A 20407-nucleotide genomic window follows, 5' to 3' on the forward strand; every position below is an offset into this window, starting at 1 on the left:
GCAAATTCATCAACAAATGTAATCACTTTTTCTTAATAATGCATCTTTCCAGGAAGAATAATACTCAGAGAACACCTGCCTGGTAATAGAACATTAATGGAGTTCCGTAAAAAGAACTGAGTTAACTCAGGCTTCCAGCAGATAGAGCGCTATGTTGCTTGTTGAATGATGTCACTGTTGTAATGTAAAAAATAAATAAGTGTGTGTGTGTGTGTGTGTGTGTGTGTGTGTGTGTGTGTGTGTGTTCCCTCTTTTACAGTCCTTTATTTCTACTGTAAGCATTTTAAGGGGGAAGCATTTGCACAAGAATTACAGTGCTGGAGGAGATTCTTGAGAGTCCCATGGACTGCGATCAAACCTATTCATTCTTAAGGAAATCAGCCCTGAGTGCTCACTGGAAGGACAGATCGTGAAGCTGAGGCTCCAATACTTTGGCCACCTCATGAGAAGAGAAGACTCCCTGGAAAAGATCCTGCTGTTGGGAAAGATTGAGGGCACAAGGAGAAGGGGACGACAGAGGACGAGATGGTTGGACAGTGTTCTTGAAGCTACGAACATGAGTTTGACCAAACTGCGGGAGGCAGTGGAAGACAGGAGTGCCTGGCGTGCTATGGTCCATGGAGTCACAAAGAGTCGGACACGACTAAACAACTAAACAACAACAAGAAAGCACTTAGAGGAACAAGTGAAATAACAAAAGTTATTGGGCTAGGGTTGATATGTGGGGGGACAGCAATATACTATCAAGAGTAATGAATGAAGAGAAGAAATAAGGAAGGATTCACTTGAACCCCTTCATGTATTAAAGAAATAATTAGAGTTGGGGTGGAAGCTGAGGAGCTATGCTACAAGCATAAAAAAGTAAAGTAAAGGACCCCTGGATGGTTAAGTCCAGTCAAATGTGACTATGGGGTTGCGGCACTCATCTCGCTTTCAGGCCAAGGGGGCCGGAGTTTGTTCACAGACAGCTTTCCGGGTCATGTGGCCAGCAGGACTAAACAGCTACAGAACACCGTGATGGAAACCAGAGTGCATGGAAACACTGTTTACCTTCCGACACAGCAATACCTATTTATCTCCTTGCACAGGCATGCCTTTGAACTGCTAGGTTGGCAGGAGCTGGGACAGAGCAACGGGAGCTCACTCCATCATGGGGATTTGAACCACTGACCTGTCAATCAGCAAGCCCCAGAGGCTCAGTGCTTTAGACCACAGTGCTACCCCCTGCCACCAAAACTCATGCTGGCCATATTACACAGAGCACTCTACATCTACATATGCACATGCCTAGTGCTCATCTGTAGGTTAGAGGGGGGTCCCAGTTGCATGGCCAGGTGCCATTAACCTGCCCCCCATGCAGCCATATCAGAAAAACCAAGGACCACAGACAACATTCTTGGATCCAAATTAGACCCCCAACTTTATTGATTAAATATGTCTGTGAGTTTTGGCTTAGCCACCATCTCCTCTGGCCTGCCTGCTGGAGGGATACCAGGGCAGTGGTGGACCTTGGACTCTCCAATGTCAATGGCGCCCTGTGTGACATCAAAATTAGGTGCCCCCTGCCTCTCACCTCCCATTCTACATCATAGTTGCGGCATGCCCTGTGGTGCCCCCAAGGCCCCATGCCCAGTGTGACCGAACCAGTTATGGTTTCCAAAATCTGCCTCTGACCAGGGGTCAAGCCTGATTTGTGGTTGACCTACAATAAGAGCAGCCCCCCCACAGTCTTGCTGTGTCGGGAAATGTGGCCCTCAGCCCCTGTCTGGGCATATGGACTGAAGCACCTCCACATGGATCCCTTTAATGGGATCCCTTTTACTTTTACCTAGGGGTCAGCAACCTTTTTCAGCCGTGGGCTGGTCCACCGTCCCTCAGCCCATGTGGTAAGTCAGACTATATTTTGGATATATATATATATATATATATATATATATATATATATATATATATATATATGAACGAATTCCTATGCCCCACAAATAACCCAGAAATGCATTTTACATAAAAGCACACATTCTACTCATGTAAAAACACGCTGATTCCCGGACCGTCCACGGGCCGGATTTAGAAGGCAATTGGGCCGCATCCGGCCAACGGGCCTTAGGTAGCCTACCCCTGCTTTTACCCATTCAGCGGCCCTGTCATCAAGCACTGAGCAATTCAGTGGATGAGGGACCCCCCAAAATATCCATCACTGTTTATTTCATTTGTGTCCTGATCAAAGCAGTATGTTTTCAAACTATTGTCATGGGTCTTTCACTCTAAAAACTGGTTTTGTTGTGCAATTAAGTCATTTCACAGAATTGGGAAGAATGCACATTACTTGGACCTTTTTAAGCAGCAGCCCACCGGGACCTATGCTAGGAAGCCAATGCTAAGCATTCAAGCACAAAGCGAACTGGCACCAGACACAGCAACAAGCTGCTCAGCACTTTGAATGGGGGAATAATGTGCACTTTCCGCTAGACTATTAGCTGACACACAGATTAACCATTTGGATAAATTACTGCGTTTCAGATAAATGGCCTAAATCTGTAAAGCCACTGCTCAGAAAGGTGGAAGAAATAGCCATCAGAATAATAGGGAATGTCTGGCAAAAGTGGAGGTGGAGGTGCAATTAATACCTTTCCATTATCATGCTCAATGTGCCATCGTTGCACAATGTAATTACAACACAAACTCAAAATGTTAACAAATCTAAGCTCCATCATAAGGAAACTGATTCTTGGTGAAATACAGATTTGCTGCTGGCACTGGGTTAAGTCCTACACCAGCAGCAACTAGGACATATGGGGGGGGGGTTGCTAGTACTATCATGTATGAATCCTCGTGTTTATTTTCTCCCATTTCCTCTTTTTAAAGCAGTTACCACATGGGGTTAGTACACAGGTGGGAGACCTCCTGGAAATACTGGGTGCCATAGGCTTTGAGGCTGGACAGCTCAGTCAGTAGAGCATGAGACTCTTAATCTCAGGGTCGGGGGTTCAAGCTCCACATTGGGTGAAAGATTTGTGCATTGCAGGGGGGGGGGGTGAACTAGATGACCATCATGACTCCTTCGAACTCTATGGTTCTATGATTCTGTGATCTGCTAACGTTGATAGTCTTTACTCAGTCAGACAAGATAAGCTTGTAGGGATATTCATTACCTACCTTTCCATCCATGTCATCCCAACAGTTCAGGAATTCTTTCGCTCCTCCCCCTCCCCCAACAAAAAAAATCTTAGATCAAAGCTGAAAACTGTGCAATGTTTTTCAATGAACTGTTCCCACATACCAAACTCCCTTTATCTATTTATTTTACACGAACGGTTACAGTTAATTTAGAAACCTTCAAGCTGTAAGTGGTTTAAATCGTTCCTTCCAGTGTACTTTACTTTGCAGTTGTCAAAGGGAGTTTAAATCTCTTTGTTGGCTGCCTCGGTGCTTATCTTTTTAGGGACCTCCTGGAAGTATTCCACAGTACTTGGCAGAATAGATGCGGAAGCATTATGCAGCCAGATATGTTGCATCATGATCTGGAGGTAACATATAGGTATTTTTAAATGAGTGCAATCTTCATTACTGCGGACACTATTAAAACCCAAAGCTTAGGATTTCATAAAGATGGCAGAAAACACGTTCACAGTATTAAAGGATAGCCTCAGTCAACTTCTCTCTCTCTCTCTCTCTCTCTCTCTCTCTCTGTTTGTGTGTGTGCAGACATGCACGCGCACACGCACACACACATGTACATCTGGTTGATTGACTTGGGAACTTAATTACAGAGCTGAAAGTCCTAGTCAAAAGGTTGTATTAGGCTCTTTCTGAGCTCCACCTGCCAGATGGGATAATAATATCAACCTACTTTACAAGATTGTCATAAGGTTTACAATCAGATTATGTGGAGCATTCTGAACTCTTGTTAAAAAGAGCTATATAAAAGGTATTTGCTATCACAACAAAACAGTGCACAGTGAGAAGTGCCCCTTGAATAATTAAGTCATCAGATTATATGCACCTGGTATTCTCTGTGTCTCTGAACAGGCTTCAAATATGCCTGATTTTGCCCTTATTCCCCTCATGCATGCTCAGATAAGAGCAGTCATGTCCACCTAAGGAATGGAGAAGGGTTGCACTGGGATTCTCTGATGCAATCTGTTATAGCTGATAGACAGGGCAATCCCAGAAACATTACCATTTCATAGAAAGCCCTAAGCGAAAAGGTGAGTGGGATGCAGTAAACAATAGTAAGCAGGCTATTAGGAGCCCAGCCTTCTGCCACCTTTTTTTGAGATATGATCATGTACACAGGGAACTACTTTTTCCAAATTCCTATATTCTTAGGTTAGCCAGTTTTCACATCACTGCTCCATCTCCAACTTCTCGCAAGATTCCACCAACAGTGTCTCCGAAAATTTTTACACATCACTTGGGAAGACAGGCGAACCAATGCCAGTGTAATTGAAGAAGCAAAGATCACCAGTGTGGGTTGAAGCAATGATTCTTCAACATCAATTTCATTGGACTGGTCATGTTGTGCGGATGCCTGATGATCGTCTTCCAAAGCAACTACTCTATTCCGAACTTAAAAATGGTAAGCGTATTGATGGTGGTCAACAAAAGAGGTTCAAAGACTCTCTCAAAAAAATGTAGTATAAACTCCGACAACTGGGAAATACTGGCCTGCGAGTGCTCCAATTGGAGAACAGCCTTTACCAAAGGTCTCATGGACTTTGAAGACGCTCGAACTCAGGACAAAAGGGAGAAACCATCTAAAAGGAAGGCACACTTGGCAAACCCTCACCGTGATCAACTCCCACCTGGAAACCTATGTCCCCTCTGTGGAAGGATGTGTGGATCCAGAATTGGCCTCCACAGTCATTTACGGACTCACTGTTAAAACCGTGTTTATGGAAGACAATCTTACTTGGCTACAAGGAATCGCCAAAGAAGAGAAGACATCACTGTTGCTACATATTTTCAGTGAGATCTGATCTCCATAAATGTGGATAGAGAGAAACATAGTATTCAATTGTTGTGATTGGAAACTACAGTGCTATGGAGCTCTGAATATATGCTGGAACAGAGGGGGGGAAACCATTTATATGACGAATAACATAGTTAAAACAAGAAGAGAAAAGACAGGCCCAACACCACCAGTGGGAGCACTGATGATGTTTGTAATCTGTATGATATATAGACAAAAAACAACAACCTTGTGGGTTTTCTACAAGTGTCGCCTTCTGCATTATGATAAAACAAGATGTAGAGGGATCAAAGATGATTGTGTCAGCCATGTACTTGTAATGTTTCATCAAGATCTATTCTTTCCTTGCAGAGTTCTCAATGAGATGAAAGAATATATGATTATCTTTTAGTGCTATGTGTCACTTTGGCTGTATGGAAATTGTAGTAATGGTACCATCTTTGATACCCTGGCAAATAATCTTTGTCTGGTGTGTGTGTGTGTGTGTGTGTGTGTGTGTGTGTGTGTGTGTGGCATCACTACAGTACTTTGGGTTGCATGGCCTGTCAGGAGCAAAGCGTTTTTAAGTCTATGTCAATAGGGTGTTATTGGATAATCAAATTACCCCCAAAAAAGAGAGACTTCTTTTCCCCCACACCCTCAAAGAAGAACAGTGATGAAAAGCATTGGGGACAAAATGTTATAGGTATTGACATGGGCGTAGGCAGGGGGGCAGGAGGGGGCAATTGCCCCCCCTAGAAGCAAAAGGCTGAGGGGCACAGCGTGGCAGCCCCAAGTTCCCGCTCCCGGCGCGAAGCTCCAGAGGCGCACGGGGAGCATAAGCAAAGGAGCGCTAAGTGGGAGCGGGGAGCATAAGCGGAGGAGTCAGCCACAGGCTCGCGTTCCCCGCGCGCCTCTGGAGCTTCGCGCCGGGAGCGGGAGCCTGGGGCCGCCTCCTTGGAAGAGCTGGGAGGTGCAAACCCAGGTAAGGACTGCAGCCCTCGGGAGCCCCGTCTGATGGGAGGGGAGGGCGTACACGTGACTCACGGAAGCTCTACATCATGCGAGCGGACTCCGCCTGGCAGCATCACCACGTATCTGTCTTGCCTCTGCAGCGGGAGGTGTGTGTGCGCGGGGCTGGAGGGGTTGGGGGGAACCTGGGGCCCAGATCCCGCCAGGTAGGCACGAGGGAAAGCTGCGGGGCAGCGGGGATAGTGGGCAGCGGAAGGCTCTCCTTCGCGGGCGGCGCCCACCTTCCCTTGTGCCTCCCTTGCGACTTCCAGGCAGCGGGGGGAATGGGAAGACCTGGGAGGCGCGGAGGAGGCAGCCACAGGCTCGCGTTCCCCGCACACCTCTGGAGCTTCGCGCCGCCTGGGGCCGCCTCCTCGGAACAGCTGGGAGGTGCAGGCCATGTAGCCCCGCCCACATTCCCACTGTGGCCCCTCCCCTCCCGCCCCTTGCCCCCCCTAATTTTGATCCTGGGTACGCCCCTGGGTATTGATGTGACAACTTTGAGGAATTACAAACCAAATTGAGCATATTCAAAAAGTTTGTGGAGTTGGATTTTAGCCAGCTCTGGTAGGGAAGCTTCCCTCCAGACCCTCCCCCCTGCCAAGCATTTGATGTGACAACAGGCTGTTGCTCCCTATCTAAGGCTTGGGGGTACAGTACTTGGGGGCCTGGCATGCTCTGGTCCATGGGGTCATGAAGAGTCGGACATGACTAAATGACTAATCAACAACAACAACATTGATGCACAATGCAGAACTTTTTGAAAATCCTGTCTTTGCTACAAGACAATGACTCATTGAAAAAGTTATTAATCATACTGGGATTTATAATTGCATGTTTGTTCGTTGTTTTTTGTTTTTTTACAGATACATCAAATATTTCTCAGTTCTCATTCCCAAGTAGCAAATTGGATGAGGAAGACACTTTTCTTGAAAATAAATAAATGGTGCAATTATTCAAGGTTGTTGTTTCCGCCTACCCTCAATCTGTTTGGAAACCTTATTTCCCTTGGGTATTGCTGATTCAGTGGTGTTGGTTTTCCCTCTCTGGCTGCTGCTTCGTTCCAAGATTAACTGCTTAGGTTATCCTAGCCAGCCAGGGTTCATACGGTGAATATAACGGTTTAATAGTGATACACAGCCAATTAGATTTGGCTATGTCATGGCGTCACTGAGAGCAATGTAAGCGAATGAGTAAACATTTCCAACAAGTAAGGGGTTTTCCAATATTGCAGAAAACATTTTATGGGAAACTTTCATTAGGATTGACTCAGCTCTAATGTTTCCTTATGAATGTGGCTTGTTTATTTCTCTTACGTGCTTCTGCATTTCCACGGAAATTGCAGCATGATCTATTCAGATTAGTATGCCTTTGCAAATTGCCATATGCTTCTGCCGCAGCAATATTTTAATTACTAAATTTGAGTTTACAGGAAATATTCCAGGAAATTTCTTCCCAACATACAACCCGAGACAGGTAAAAACACACAAAAAAACCAATACATTCTACTCATACGTATTTATATTTTCCCTTCCCAAGTCATTACTAATTCCCGTTGAAACCTAAATTGTGCGCTTACAGGGGTATATAGATATATAGGTATATTTAGGCTGCTTAACAATAGAATCATGCATTCCATATTTATTCCTGCACAATGTCTCTCATGGCCACCCTTTGAATTTAACAAATTAGGTCCCCCCCCCCAACAATCTGTGAAGCTTTAATATAATATTTGAAATTCAAGCTGTGTTTTTCGGCATCGTACATCATGACCAACAATAAAAAAAAAATTAAACTGCTGATGGATAAAAGCGAAGCAAGCTTGAGTTCTGCATTGCCAAAGGCAACAAAATGTGTTTTGACAATAAACAAAGAAAAAGATACCGCAGCCATAAAGCTACTGATATGAAAAGTACATTGGAAAGAGATGCAATGCAGTAGCAATCGATCATAGTTTGCTGCATCTTAGTAATTGTATGTGAATACTTCATCAAGAAAACAGTATATGATGCTGTTGATGTCCCAAAACCTATGTATGTTTACTCGGATGCAAATTTTAGTATTACTTTAAAAAAACAACCCAGACATACTCAAACTTTTATATTTTTTATTCTTTATTGAAAAATAAAAAAGTACAAAATTACAAGTGCGCGGAGTAAGATGAGACTCAAAAAAGAAAATGAAACAAGAAATAGTTCAATGGGTAGAGTCATCATAGTGATCCATAGTTAAAAGTAGAAGTCGGCAAATGTGTCCTCCCAGTACGTTTCCGAGCACAATTCAAAGTGTTGGTGCTGACCTTTAAAGCCCTAAATGGCCTCGGTCCAGTATACCTGAAGGAGCGTCTCCACCCCCATCTACTGCCCCATCTACACTGAGGTCCAGCACCGAGGGCCTTCTGGCGGTTCCCTCGTTGCGAGAAGCCAAGTTGCAGGGAACTAGGCAGAGGGCCTTCTCGGTGGTGGCGCCTGCCCAACAGATGTCAAAGAGGAAAACAACTACCAGACATTAAGACATCTGAAGGCAGCCCTGTTCAGGGAGGCTTTTAATGCTTAATAGATTATTGTGTTTTATTTTTCTGTTGGAAGCCGCCCAGAGTGGCTGGGGAAACCCAGCCGGATGGGCGAGGTATAAATAATATATTATTATTATTATTATTATTATTATTATTATTATTATTATTATTATTATTATTATTTTGCTCTTCAAAATATGGCAACCCTACACAGGGTGGTTTGCAATATTTTTTAAAAAAATGCATTACACACTAATAAACAAAACCAACACCCCCCACATTTTAAAAGTCCATAGATGGTTTAATTAGCCAAAGGCCTATGAGAAGATAAAAGTTTTTGACCGGTGCCTAAATATATGTAGCAAAGGCGCTAGGTGAGCCAATCTGGTGAGCCACTGAAAAGGCCTGTTCTCGTATTGTAGCCCTCCAGACTTCGCATGGAGGAGGCACACACAGAAGGGCCTCAGATGATGATCGCAGGGTCCAGGTTGGTTCATATGAGGAGAGGTGGTCTGCAGTGCCTACACGGAACCACTCCCTTGCAATTTAAGCTTAAATCTGCATAGGCAAGAGGAATCCTTTTCAACCTTGCTGAGAATCACGCCCCACTACAACAAGAGCTGAAACAGCTCTCCAGCTTGCCATGCTGCCTGTCATCTAATGTACCGAGCCAGCTGAAGCCCCAAAGCCATGGTTGGCTTCCTATCAGAGCCTTGACAAACCTAATCAGCTTCAATACTTCCTTGTACATGCAACCGCGTATTGTTCACAACCACTCATCCCACATCCAAATGCCCTCTGTCACTTGTCCTTAACACCTCCTGGTTCCTTTAATAAGTTGGCGAGGTGGTTTTATATCAGAACAAAAGGCCCACCAGTTGCCCTCCTGCCCATGTAAAAATGGAATTCCCATGCTTAAGTTGTTTGTGGTATGTACCACTGCTCACAGCTGTGGTTTTTTCTGTTTTTTCCTGGCCCCAGCTGAAAGAACAAGACTTTGGGAACAAGTTCTGTGTCAACACAGCCTCCCTCCACTCTTCCCAAGAAAAGATTGGAGCGCCCGAGCCAGCAACTGGCAAGTTCAGAGTCCATCACTCAGGTAAACTGTGTAAGGAATATGCTACAGGGACAATGTTGCCTGCAGCACACTCGGTTCATTTACTGCCAAAAAAAAGTATAACCACAACTACTGGAGAAGGAAATGTAGCTGGAATTTTAGTGCTTAAGAGTTCTTTGCACGTCCTCCTTCAGGCCTAGAACATCAGGTTCACAAAACGTAGCTCTGAAAAATATTGAAATGAGCAAAACGCGATGTATATTTCTGAAATTCTGCATGAGGCTTGGGAGAGTGAACATAAAGGAGAAATTAGCTCGTTTAGCATACCGTTTGGCTGTGCTGTTACCTTGTGTCAGGGAAGTTTGAGTGGGTTTCAATTTTTGAAAAAAAGATCGTTTGCACTGCAGCAACCTGCTAAAGCATAAAATTGGTAAAGTATATAGAATTGGCTGAAAAATACTGGCTGTGTAGAAATAATACGTCTAGACAAAAAAGAGAGAGGAAAAAAGAACCTTTAGCACTGACACACTCTTTTGAATCGCAGCCAGTGCAATCACTACAGCCAAGTTGATTTTCAACTGTCAGTTTATCAGTTTCCTGTTAGAATCTTCCTAAACTGAAAATATAGCTTTTGGTCACAACCAGCTGACACCATGCAAATTGCCTCTGCTCTCAGCCAGCTAATTCATCATGCCACATCTGTTTAAAGGAAATAATGTCTATATTGCAGAAACCCCACAGAAAGTGTTGAAACTGGGGGCGGCTTCACCCAACTGAGTGCACCATTACTTTTACATTTTGCTGGCAGAAAAACATGAGTCAGTCAAATGAGCTGTGTGTTCAACAACAAGCCAAGCTGAAATGCCTTGGAAGACATTTTAGTGAGAAAATTTCTGAGGTTTTCGTTGTTCATTCTCACCCCTCCCCAAGGGCCACTCCACAAATATTTTCTCTAGATATCCCCCACTATTTTGGGTAGCAACTGCCACCCCTCTCCCATGCACACATACACACAGTGGCTTGGAATGATTCTAGATTTGAGGCATTGTGGAGATTGCAAAATGGAGGCCAGGTTGCCAACATAGTTGCTACTGCTGCTGCTTGGAACACCAACAGCAGGACCTGCAAATGAAAATAAACCTTCAGGGAAAAGAAATAAGCTGTGCAAGTGGCACTGTTATTCATGACTCCCATGCCCAATAAACTATTGAAGACCCTTTCCTCCCTCTGAGGAAATGTGGTGATTTATCTGCCCTCAAAAAGGAGGGAAAATTTTGAGAGGCCATGTGCTCAAATACTGCCTGCTGAACTTTTCTGCCTTTTCTCTAGATCTATCTATCTATCTATCTATCTATCTATCTATCTATCTATCTATCTATCTATCATCTATCTATCTATCATCTATATCTATCTATCTATCTATCTATCTATCTATCATCTATCTATCTATCTATCTATCTATCTATCTATCTATCTATCTATCTATCTACATATCTGTGTCATTTCCTAATATTTTATTATACTGAGCATGATTCAAATGACAGCCAAAGCAAGGCTATGCAGTTGCTTCATAACTGGCGAGGGCCTGTTTCCTGATGGTATATCTGGCAACATAAATTACTGTCAGGGGAACCTACACTCTTAATTAGACTAAACAAAAAAAAATTCCTTCCAGCAGCGTGCATGCACACACAAAAGCTCATACCAAAATAAAAAGCTTAGTTGGTCTTTAAGGTGCTGCTGGAAGGAATTTTTGTTTGTTTGTTTGTTTGTTTCAACTACGTCAGACCAACATGGCTACCTACCTGTATCTTAATTAGACTGTTCCTTGAAAAAGTTAACTTTACAACACATGAGAGGTGTCGGGGAAGGGTCTGGGGAATGGTTTACAAAGATGTGGCAGAGGGTTAGGAAACACGACCTCACACCCGCATGATTGTAATCACACAGTCCAAACTGGGCTTTATCGAAGGACCCACTTCAGAGTATAGACACATACCCCTGTTGCAATGCAGGGGTAGCCAAAGTGGTGTCCCTCCTGATGGTCTTGACTACAACTTCCATCAGCCCCCCTCATCATGTCCAGTTATCAGGGATGTTGAGAGTTGTAGTCCAACAGCATCTTGAGGCTAGTGAGCCAGTGTGGTGTAGTGGTTAAGAATGGTAGACTCGTAATCTGGTGAACCGGGTTCGCGTCTCTGCTCCTCGACATGCAGCTGCTTGGGTGACCTTGGGCTAGTCACACTTCTTTGAAGTCTCTCAGCCCCACTCACCTCACAGAGTGTTTGTTGTGGGGGAGGAAGGGAAAGGAGAATGTTAGCTGCTTTGAGACTCCTTCGGGTAGTGATAAAGCAGGATATCAAATTAATTTTGTTGTCCCCGCAAGGGGACAATGACAATAAAGATATCTTAATCAAAGCAAAACTCCTCCTCCTCCTCCTCCTCCTCCTCCTCCGTACCACATGGGCTGTTTTTGCTGTAATCCATTTGCTTGGCAGAAGATTCTTCCCCCACACAGATGCCAGGTAGCATTGTGGTCTAAGCCACTGAACTTCTTGCGTTTCCTGATCAGAAGGTTGGCAGTTCAAATCCCTGTGACAGGATGAGCTCCCGTTGCTCTGTCCCAGCTCCTGCCAGCCTAGCAGTTGGAAAGCACACCAGTGCAACTAGATAAATAGGTACCGCTGTGACGGGAAGGTAAACAGTGTTTCTGTGTGCTCTGGTTTCCGTCACGGTGTCCAGTTGTACCAGAAGTGGTTTAGTCATGCTGGCCACATGACCCGGAAAGCTGTCTGTGGACAAACACTGGTTCCCTCGGCCTGACAGCGAGATGAGTGCCACAACCCCATAGTCGCCTTTGACTGGACTTAACCATCCAGGGGTCCTTTACCTTTACCTCTTTCCCCATAGCTAGAGCAGCCTGTGATGTCAACCCTGGACTGATAGAGCTATGTATGTGATGACTCAGTTTGGGTGAATGCTTTCCCTAAAGATAAAAAAGGGGAAAATATGCTATTCAGGGTATTGTACGTATAGGCCTCTGTGTGTGGTATCCATTTCCGTATGTTCCTCTATAATGTAAAGGGTATAGCCAGTCAAGTGAATGACTGAACTGTAAGATTCGGGGTAAATTGTTGAAGGGAGCCCCTATTCATTCCCTTTCCATGAAGCAACTCAGGACCTTATTCTGACAGTGCATTACAATTTTGCCCTCGTAATAGAAAATGAATAGCAATAGAGTCAAATAAACATTTCGCTACAGCTTAACAGATCTTTTAAGGCCATCATATTCCCAATTGAAATGTGATTTACAGTATTGATATTTTTCACCTTGCCAAAGATCTCTAAAAAGAAATAGACTTTTTTTCCCCCTGGGACAAACTGTACCAATTATCTGATTGTCCACAACTGACACATTTATTTTATTTCCCCCCTCCAAGTCCAATCTGATACCCTGTAAACTATAAAAGTGACTGGGAGTGTAATCAAAGGCTATTTCTGTAAATCACTCAATGACAATCTGGGAGCAATTTTCAGATACTCTCGGGAACAATCCCCACCCTCCCTGTAATGGAGGAGACAGAAAATGGAAGTCACAATTTTTAAAATGCAGTATAAGTGCTGAGCTCAGAGCCCAGCATCACAAATCATTAATCCTTATTAGAACATCAAACTTCAATCGGTAAAGCCGCAATACGATTCCCATTTGTGTGCGAGAAAGCCACATTGAGCTCAATAGGGTTTACTTCTGAGAAGCCATATATAGGATTACATTGTAATTTAATCAACTGAAGCCGGTGGTGATTAAGCAGTAAAGGTCCATTTCAATCACTGAGGCCAAATGTTACTCAGTGGAGTGGTAAGTTCAGAGCAGGAATGGCAGGTTATCTTGCACTTCTCTAGCCCTTTCTGGAGGGAAAGGACTTGCCAGTCACAATCCACACACTGGTCATCTCCTGTCTGGACTACTGTAATGTGCTATATTAAGGGAGTCCCTTAAAATAGGGGCCAGCAAACTTTTTCAGCAGGGGGCGGGTCCACTGTCCCTCAGACCTTGTGGGGGGGTGGACTATATATATAGTCTTCTCTTCATGAAGTGGAAGACAACTGTAGCATCCTTTAAGGTCTTATCAGCCAACCTCTTTGCCTCTCTTAGCTTTTCCAGGTCCACCACCCCAAAGGAATAAACATCTCTTCATGAGAAGAGAAGACTCCCTGGAAAAGACCCTGATGCTGGAAAAGATTGAGGGCACAAGGAGAAGGGGACGACAGAGGCAAGATGGTTGGACAGTGTTCTCGAAGCTACGAACATGAGTTTTGGCAGTGGAAGACAGGAGTGCCTGGCATGCTCTGGTCCATGGGGTCACGAATATATATATCTCATAAAAATATGGGATGAACGAATTCCTATGCCCCACAAATAACCCAGAGATGCATTTTAAATAAAAGCACACATGCTGCTCATGTAAAAACACCAGCCAGGCCCCACAAATAACCCAGAGATGCATTTTAAATAAAAGGACACATTCTACTCATGGAAAAGTACACTGATTCCCAGACAGTCCGCAGGCCAGATTCAAAAGGCAATTGGGCCGGATCTGGCCCCAGGGCCTTAGTTGGCCTACCCATGCCTTAAAATATGACCGGAAGCTGTAACAGGGGGAGAATGCAGCTGCCAAAATACTTACAGACATGACTGGGAGGGCTCATGCAACGCCTGTTCTGAGAGAACTGTACTGGTTGCCTAATGGTTTCCAGCCCAATTCAAGCTCTTATCTTTAACATATAAATCCCTCCCTAAATGGCTTGGGTCTTAACATAGCTGCAAGACTGACTCCTCCTATACAGACCAAACTGGAAGATGTGTTAATCGAGGAAGGCTCTGTTAGCAATTTCACTCCCCTCAGAGGTTGAAGGTGCGCTGGTATGTGGAAGAACATTTCGTTTGCTGCACCAAGGCACACCTTTTCAAACATTTTTTTTCTGGGGGGGGGGGGCTTATTGTGAGTTTTCACTTCCATAGCTTATGCTCCTTTGTTTCACTTTGGATTGATATTTCCTGCTTTTAAAAATCTTGGTTATAATTATTATTATTATTATTATTATTATTATTATTATTATTATTCTGATTGCATCCAACCTGGAACTTTTTGGAAAGGGTAGATAGCAAATATATGCAATAAATAAAATGCACATCTAATGAGTTTTGGGTAGAAGACAAATTTGTTTAAATTTAATTAACTATTCAATGAATCATTTCACGGCAGATGGTTAATCAGCTAAAATGTTGACAACTGATTGGCAAGGATAATCTGTATCCTTAAGACAATAAACAGTTCCTTAAAATAAAAGAACAAATTCTGAAAAACTGAGCAGCCAATATTTATTTATGTGCTTGTTTGTTTACAGTATTTTTTGAGGGGGAGGGGCACTCTTCAGAACAGCTCATAAATTCTGCAATAGGTAGCAAAACCAGAAGGGCCACTTGTAGCATGCAGAAAGTCACAGGTTCAATCCTGGGCATCTCCAGGTCAGATTGGGAATGACCCCTACTGGAATTCTAGGGCACCACCGCCATAGTCAACTAGATACACCAATGGTATGATACTTGTCAGAGGGTCGTCGTGGCTACTCTAGAGTAACTCCGCCTGAGTCCAGTATGTCTTCAAAGAAGCTTATTGTGCTATCTATTTACAGTTTAGAGACAGCTTAAAACATGACCTCTCATCCCGAATCAGAATCCGGCAATGGCGTATGTCAGTTCCTACGCCAGCAAAGTAGTCTGGGCACCCCAAAACGCCGCCCCCTTGACCTGCGTTGCGGTGCTCTCCTCATTTCTGGCGCCGGAAGGAGCAATGCCCTTTCAGTTTCCTCCCTCAGCAGTCAGTTCCCTGGCTCTGCAGTATCCCCAAGCGTCTGCCCGCCTCCCTCCGCCTCCGAGCTTTCCCATTGTCCTTCACTCTGATTTCTCTCCCCCTTTGAGTCTCTTCCTCCCCCTCTGGCTGCTTCAGAACCACTGGTGCTCTCTGTACTTGATGAGGTGGACGTTAGGATGGTGGGGGCTGGCTCCCTGTAGGGAGTTCCCCTTACAATACTGCTTCCTAAATTCACAATTAAAAACAATAATTCATATCTAGAATGCATTAAAATGTAGAACAGAACAGAATAGAATGAAAAAAATAAAATGTCAGCATAAAACCGCATTTATGCATGGAGAAATAGAAAGGTTTTCAACAAAATGAATACAAAGATGGGAAAGGAATTGCAGAGGCAGGGCACCAGAGAAGGCTACCAACCCTCAGTCAATGGCTTCTGGGTGTAGACATGGTCATCAGTAGTCTTATGATACAGCCAGACATGGAGGTACAGATTGTAGGAACTAGTATTCTACCAGGGATTCATGATGTGTGCAGTCACAACAGCTTGGACAACAACTGCCGTGATAATGCAGACGGTCTCTCCACCAATTCACCTGAAGGTGACAACATATAAGAATATGAGTAGTGCCTGGTGGATCTAGTCCAACATCCTGTTCTCACGTTGGCCAACCAGACACCCAAGGGAAGCCACAAAACAGGTCCTGAGTACAACAGCACTCCAGCAACTTGTGGTTCTCAGCAACTGAATAGAGGCACCTCTACACCTCTGATGGGAATCTGTTTTGGGCTTTAACCCCCATCAGCTGCAGCCAGCATGGCCCATGGTCAGGGATGATGGGAATTGTAGTCCAGCAAAGGCCACAGGTTTCCCATCCCTGCTGTTCACAACCATTGCCAGTTTAGAAACCATCCCTGAAGGCCATCATGCTGAGGCCACCAACCATATCAACTAGCCCGTAGTAGATCTCGTTTATCTTATTTTAGTAACAAACTCTAGGAGCTTTTAACATTGGCATGGCAGGAATTTCAGATTACGTGATGCTTAATGCTTTCAGCAGTTGCCCTATTTATTGGGTTGGTTTGTGGGAGGTTGATAAGCGACTGCTAACTAAATGGACTCCAACTTGTTTTGCAGCGCATCTGTGGAAGACACTGTTGCGGGTATTTTATGGGGAGAGTAGCTGCCAACAGTTCCTACCATTGGGATATCTGGATGGTATCCCTGTGCAAAATGGGCTGTCAGGTTGATAGCAATAACTTTTTATTTTCTCTGTACCCTGGACCACAAAGGAATAGATGAGAAAAGGAGCCATGCAACAACCACAGCGTAAAGGGAAGCCAATAGGTTCATAAATATCCACCAAACCATGTATAGGAGACCTGGGGAAATAAAGGCCCAATCCACAACTGGCAGGATCATCCATTCTGTTGTGTGTTTTTAATGCTGCTGGTGTATATTTTCTTGTAGAGCTTTTAGAATTCCCCCTCTTTGCAAGTGCTAGCATAGACACAACTAAAAGAAGACGACGAGTGCAATTCATCTTGATGCTCCATTTTGTAACTCTTGCTAGAGATGTTGCCAGAGTTCATGGTTTACCTGGGTCAGAATATGAACTTGTACAGCTTGCAAGGCTTACTACTAATCAAATGTCATTTTCTTCAGATTTTAAAAAATCTGCAGCTCAGATTTTGAAAGAAGATCTCCCAAATGGATGATGATGATGATGATACAAGATAGACACATAAACTGGAAGCCAGAATATTTTTTTTTCTAACAGATCAATCAGCAGCAACATTTCCTATTAATGTGTATATCTGAAATGTGTTGGGTGCACATACAGCCTGAGGGTGGAATCCCGATCCCATTGTGCCAGTTGGGTCTCTGTAGATTGAGTTTCTCCACTTATGGAATGATTCCAGCATTCCTCCACCAGTGCAGAGATCCCTGTCCACCTGCTGAATGAAGGCAGATGGCAGAAGGCCATAAAACAGGGTGGGAAGCAGTTGAACCACCTTGAAAGCCACTGGAATCTGAACCGCCCCCAACACCTCCATGTGACAGCAATGGGCCCAGTAAGTGCCCCAGCTCCACACTTACAAAGTGATTTGCCTGCCCATTGCCTACATACTGTCTCAGTTGATGTTTGTGGTAGGAATGTGGGCCATGACCCTGCCACTCCTTTATCCCCACTGAACAGCAGCCAGGGTTTGGATTGCACCCTGAAATTCCAAGAGCTTGAGCTCAGCCCCACCACTGGACTCAGGCTGAAACGGTGTGTTTCTTCAATAGCTCCTCTCACCCTGCCAAGTACAAAGCCATCCCTCTGTTTCCATCAGCATTAGAAACAGGGCTGTGTATAGCACCCCCTTTCCCCTTACGGACAAGATCTGGGGGTTCTCAAATCAGGTTGACCCACCTTGGGCTAACTTGGGGACCACATTGCATCTCCTCCTCTCCCCCACATTCCCAACTGAGAGCAGGGGGGTCAATTTTGTGGGGTTTTGCTTTGCAAGCAGCTTGTCTGAGAAGGAACACTATGCACCACAAAGAATTGGGACCAAACAGCAGTGCAGAGTTCTTCCTTTGGAAAGGAGTGCTCTGCACTACAAAGGATTGGCATCTCCGCTGAACTATTTTTCCATACAGGTGTTGATCCTGCTTCATGTTCCCTTATGGGGAAGCTGCTTGGAAAGGAGAATCCTGTACCAGGCAGGATCCATATCTCCGCTAACGGAGCCATTAATCCTGTGAGGTGCTGCTTCAGAGACAAATCTGAGGCAGGCATTGGAGTCAGGTTGTGTCTCCTACCTTGTCCAGAGGAAATGTGGGTGTTCCCATCCAATGCCTGCTTCTCCCTGCTGTCTGATGCTCTACCTCCAGAGTTGAGACACATCACTCATGAATTTAATGTCTGGAGACCTGGCAAAGGCAGGGGCAGAGGAAGGGGGGCAGTAGGGGCAGCCCACTCCGAGTGTCATCACTGAGGGGGGAGACATTCAGTGTGCCGCCCTCCCACGACTCCCAAGTCTACCCCGAACTGCTGGGGGAAGTGGCAGAGCTGCACCGCCTTGCCCTTCCCCCCTTCTGCCTTCATTTTGACAGATCGGGGGAGGCTTGGGAGTCGCGGGCAGGCAGCGTGCCACTGCCCTCCACTCCTGGGCTGCTTCTGGGGGGTGACTCCCCTTCACTGACAAAAGGAAGAGGGAAGGGAGGAAGGCTTCTGGCAAAGCGGTGCGGCTCCCTCCCCACCACCACTGCCCAGGAAGCAGCCTGCCATGGGCGGCTCGCTCCGCCCCCATGGGCATCTTGCCCCCTGGTATGTTCACTGCAGCACCCCCTTGGGACGCTCGCCCCGCCCCATGGCCCTGCCCCGGGTGCACAGCATGTGCGCTGCTCCGGGTGCCGGAGCAGCTAGCTCCACCTCTGGTCGAAGGGAGTTGAAACTTGAAGGAACTTGACAGCATGTTTCTGCATGGCAACAATATTTTCAAAAGGCATCCGCCTAAGCATCACAAGCTAGGCGTTGTGATTTGCCATGGAAAAGTCCTCCAACATCTATTTGTGGTAAACAGGGGGCAGCTGGAGGAAATGTTCACATAACAATCTTTTGCCTTCACTCATTTTCTGTCCTCCTCCATGGCTGCAATTGGCTGGGTCAATTCCAGGGCTGCTTGGAAGCAACATCATTTGGAAGAATGTGCTGGAGGGCACTGTGCTAAGACTCCATATGGTCCCAGTGCCAGGATGCTGTCTGACCCAGCTCTCTCAGGCATGTCTGTTTGACCCGGGCAATCTTGCTTTCCCTCTTTACATACATTTCTGACAGCAATGAAGCAAACAAACAGAATTAACAACACACTGGAAGGGAGATGTGCCATGTTTGCCCAGTTCTGCTTTCCAGACGCAGGCTGTGGGAGTCAATGATAGAGTGCGGGTCTTTTTTTTGAAAAACAAAAACAAAGCCTCTGTGGCAAATAAAACATTTGCTTGCATAAAACACATTCATTTTTACTTTTGCAGGGAAAAGCTCATTATAATGCAGTTGGCATTCAGGTTTTGTCATGTTATGTTTGCATTAAACTCCTTCCTCTTCTTCTAGGGTGCCTTTAATTTTGATTTGCAGCAAGAGCCATGCTTTAATTACTGAGATAATCAATTTATAAGCTCTTCACCAAAGGTTCTCTTTGCATACCTATAGATCACTGCGGTGGCGATTTAAAGTAATCTCTATGTTTAAAAAGTAAATCACTGTGATTAGCAAGATCTCTGTGTTGTCTTAAAATAATCTAATTGTAAGCAGGTTGATAGTTGGAATTACTCTACGCCCTACATTTTAAAAGTGATCTGCAGTGGTCATAACCACACAGCTTGTATTAAAATAATAGGAACTACGTGGTTCAACTTTCCTCTCTTGAGATTGCTAAAGTGTTTATTACTTAGGCTCCCATGGTTAATATATGTAAATCGATTCTATAAAGCTATTAAAGAATATATATATATATAATGAGTTCATGGGAAACATCTATTTTTTAGAGGAGGGGGACTAATTGAAGGATGCAGAAAAGATGGGAGAAAGGTGTTTAAGAGGAGATAAAGCTTCAAGAGACCAGGCTTGTTGAACCAAATTGTTTCTCTCATCTTGTTCCTTCATTCTGTCCAAAAAACCAAAGAGTAGCCTCAACAAGTTCAAAACCCCTCTGCAGCACCACAAATCCAACTCAATGGTGTAACGTTGGAAAATATCGATCACTTCTCTTACCTATCTTTCCACAAGGGCTGACATTGATGCTGAAATCCAGCATCGCCTGAGCTCTGCGAGTGCGGTTTTCTCCCGATTGATGTGCAGAGTGTTTGGGGACCGGGACATTCACAGGGAAACCAAAATGCTTGTTTACAAAGCTATTGTACCACCAACCTATGCTTGTGAAACATGGACCACTTATACATGCCATCTCCAACTCCTCGAAAGATTCTATCAACAGTGTCTCTGAAA

This window comes from Zootoca vivipara, chromosome 7 (assembly GCF_965207765.1).
Source record: "Zootoca vivipara chromosome 7, rZooViv2.hap1.1, whole genome shotgun sequence".
Classification (NCBI taxonomy): Eukaryota; Metazoa; Chordata; class Lepidosauria; order Squamata; family Lacertidae; genus Zootoca; species Zootoca vivipara.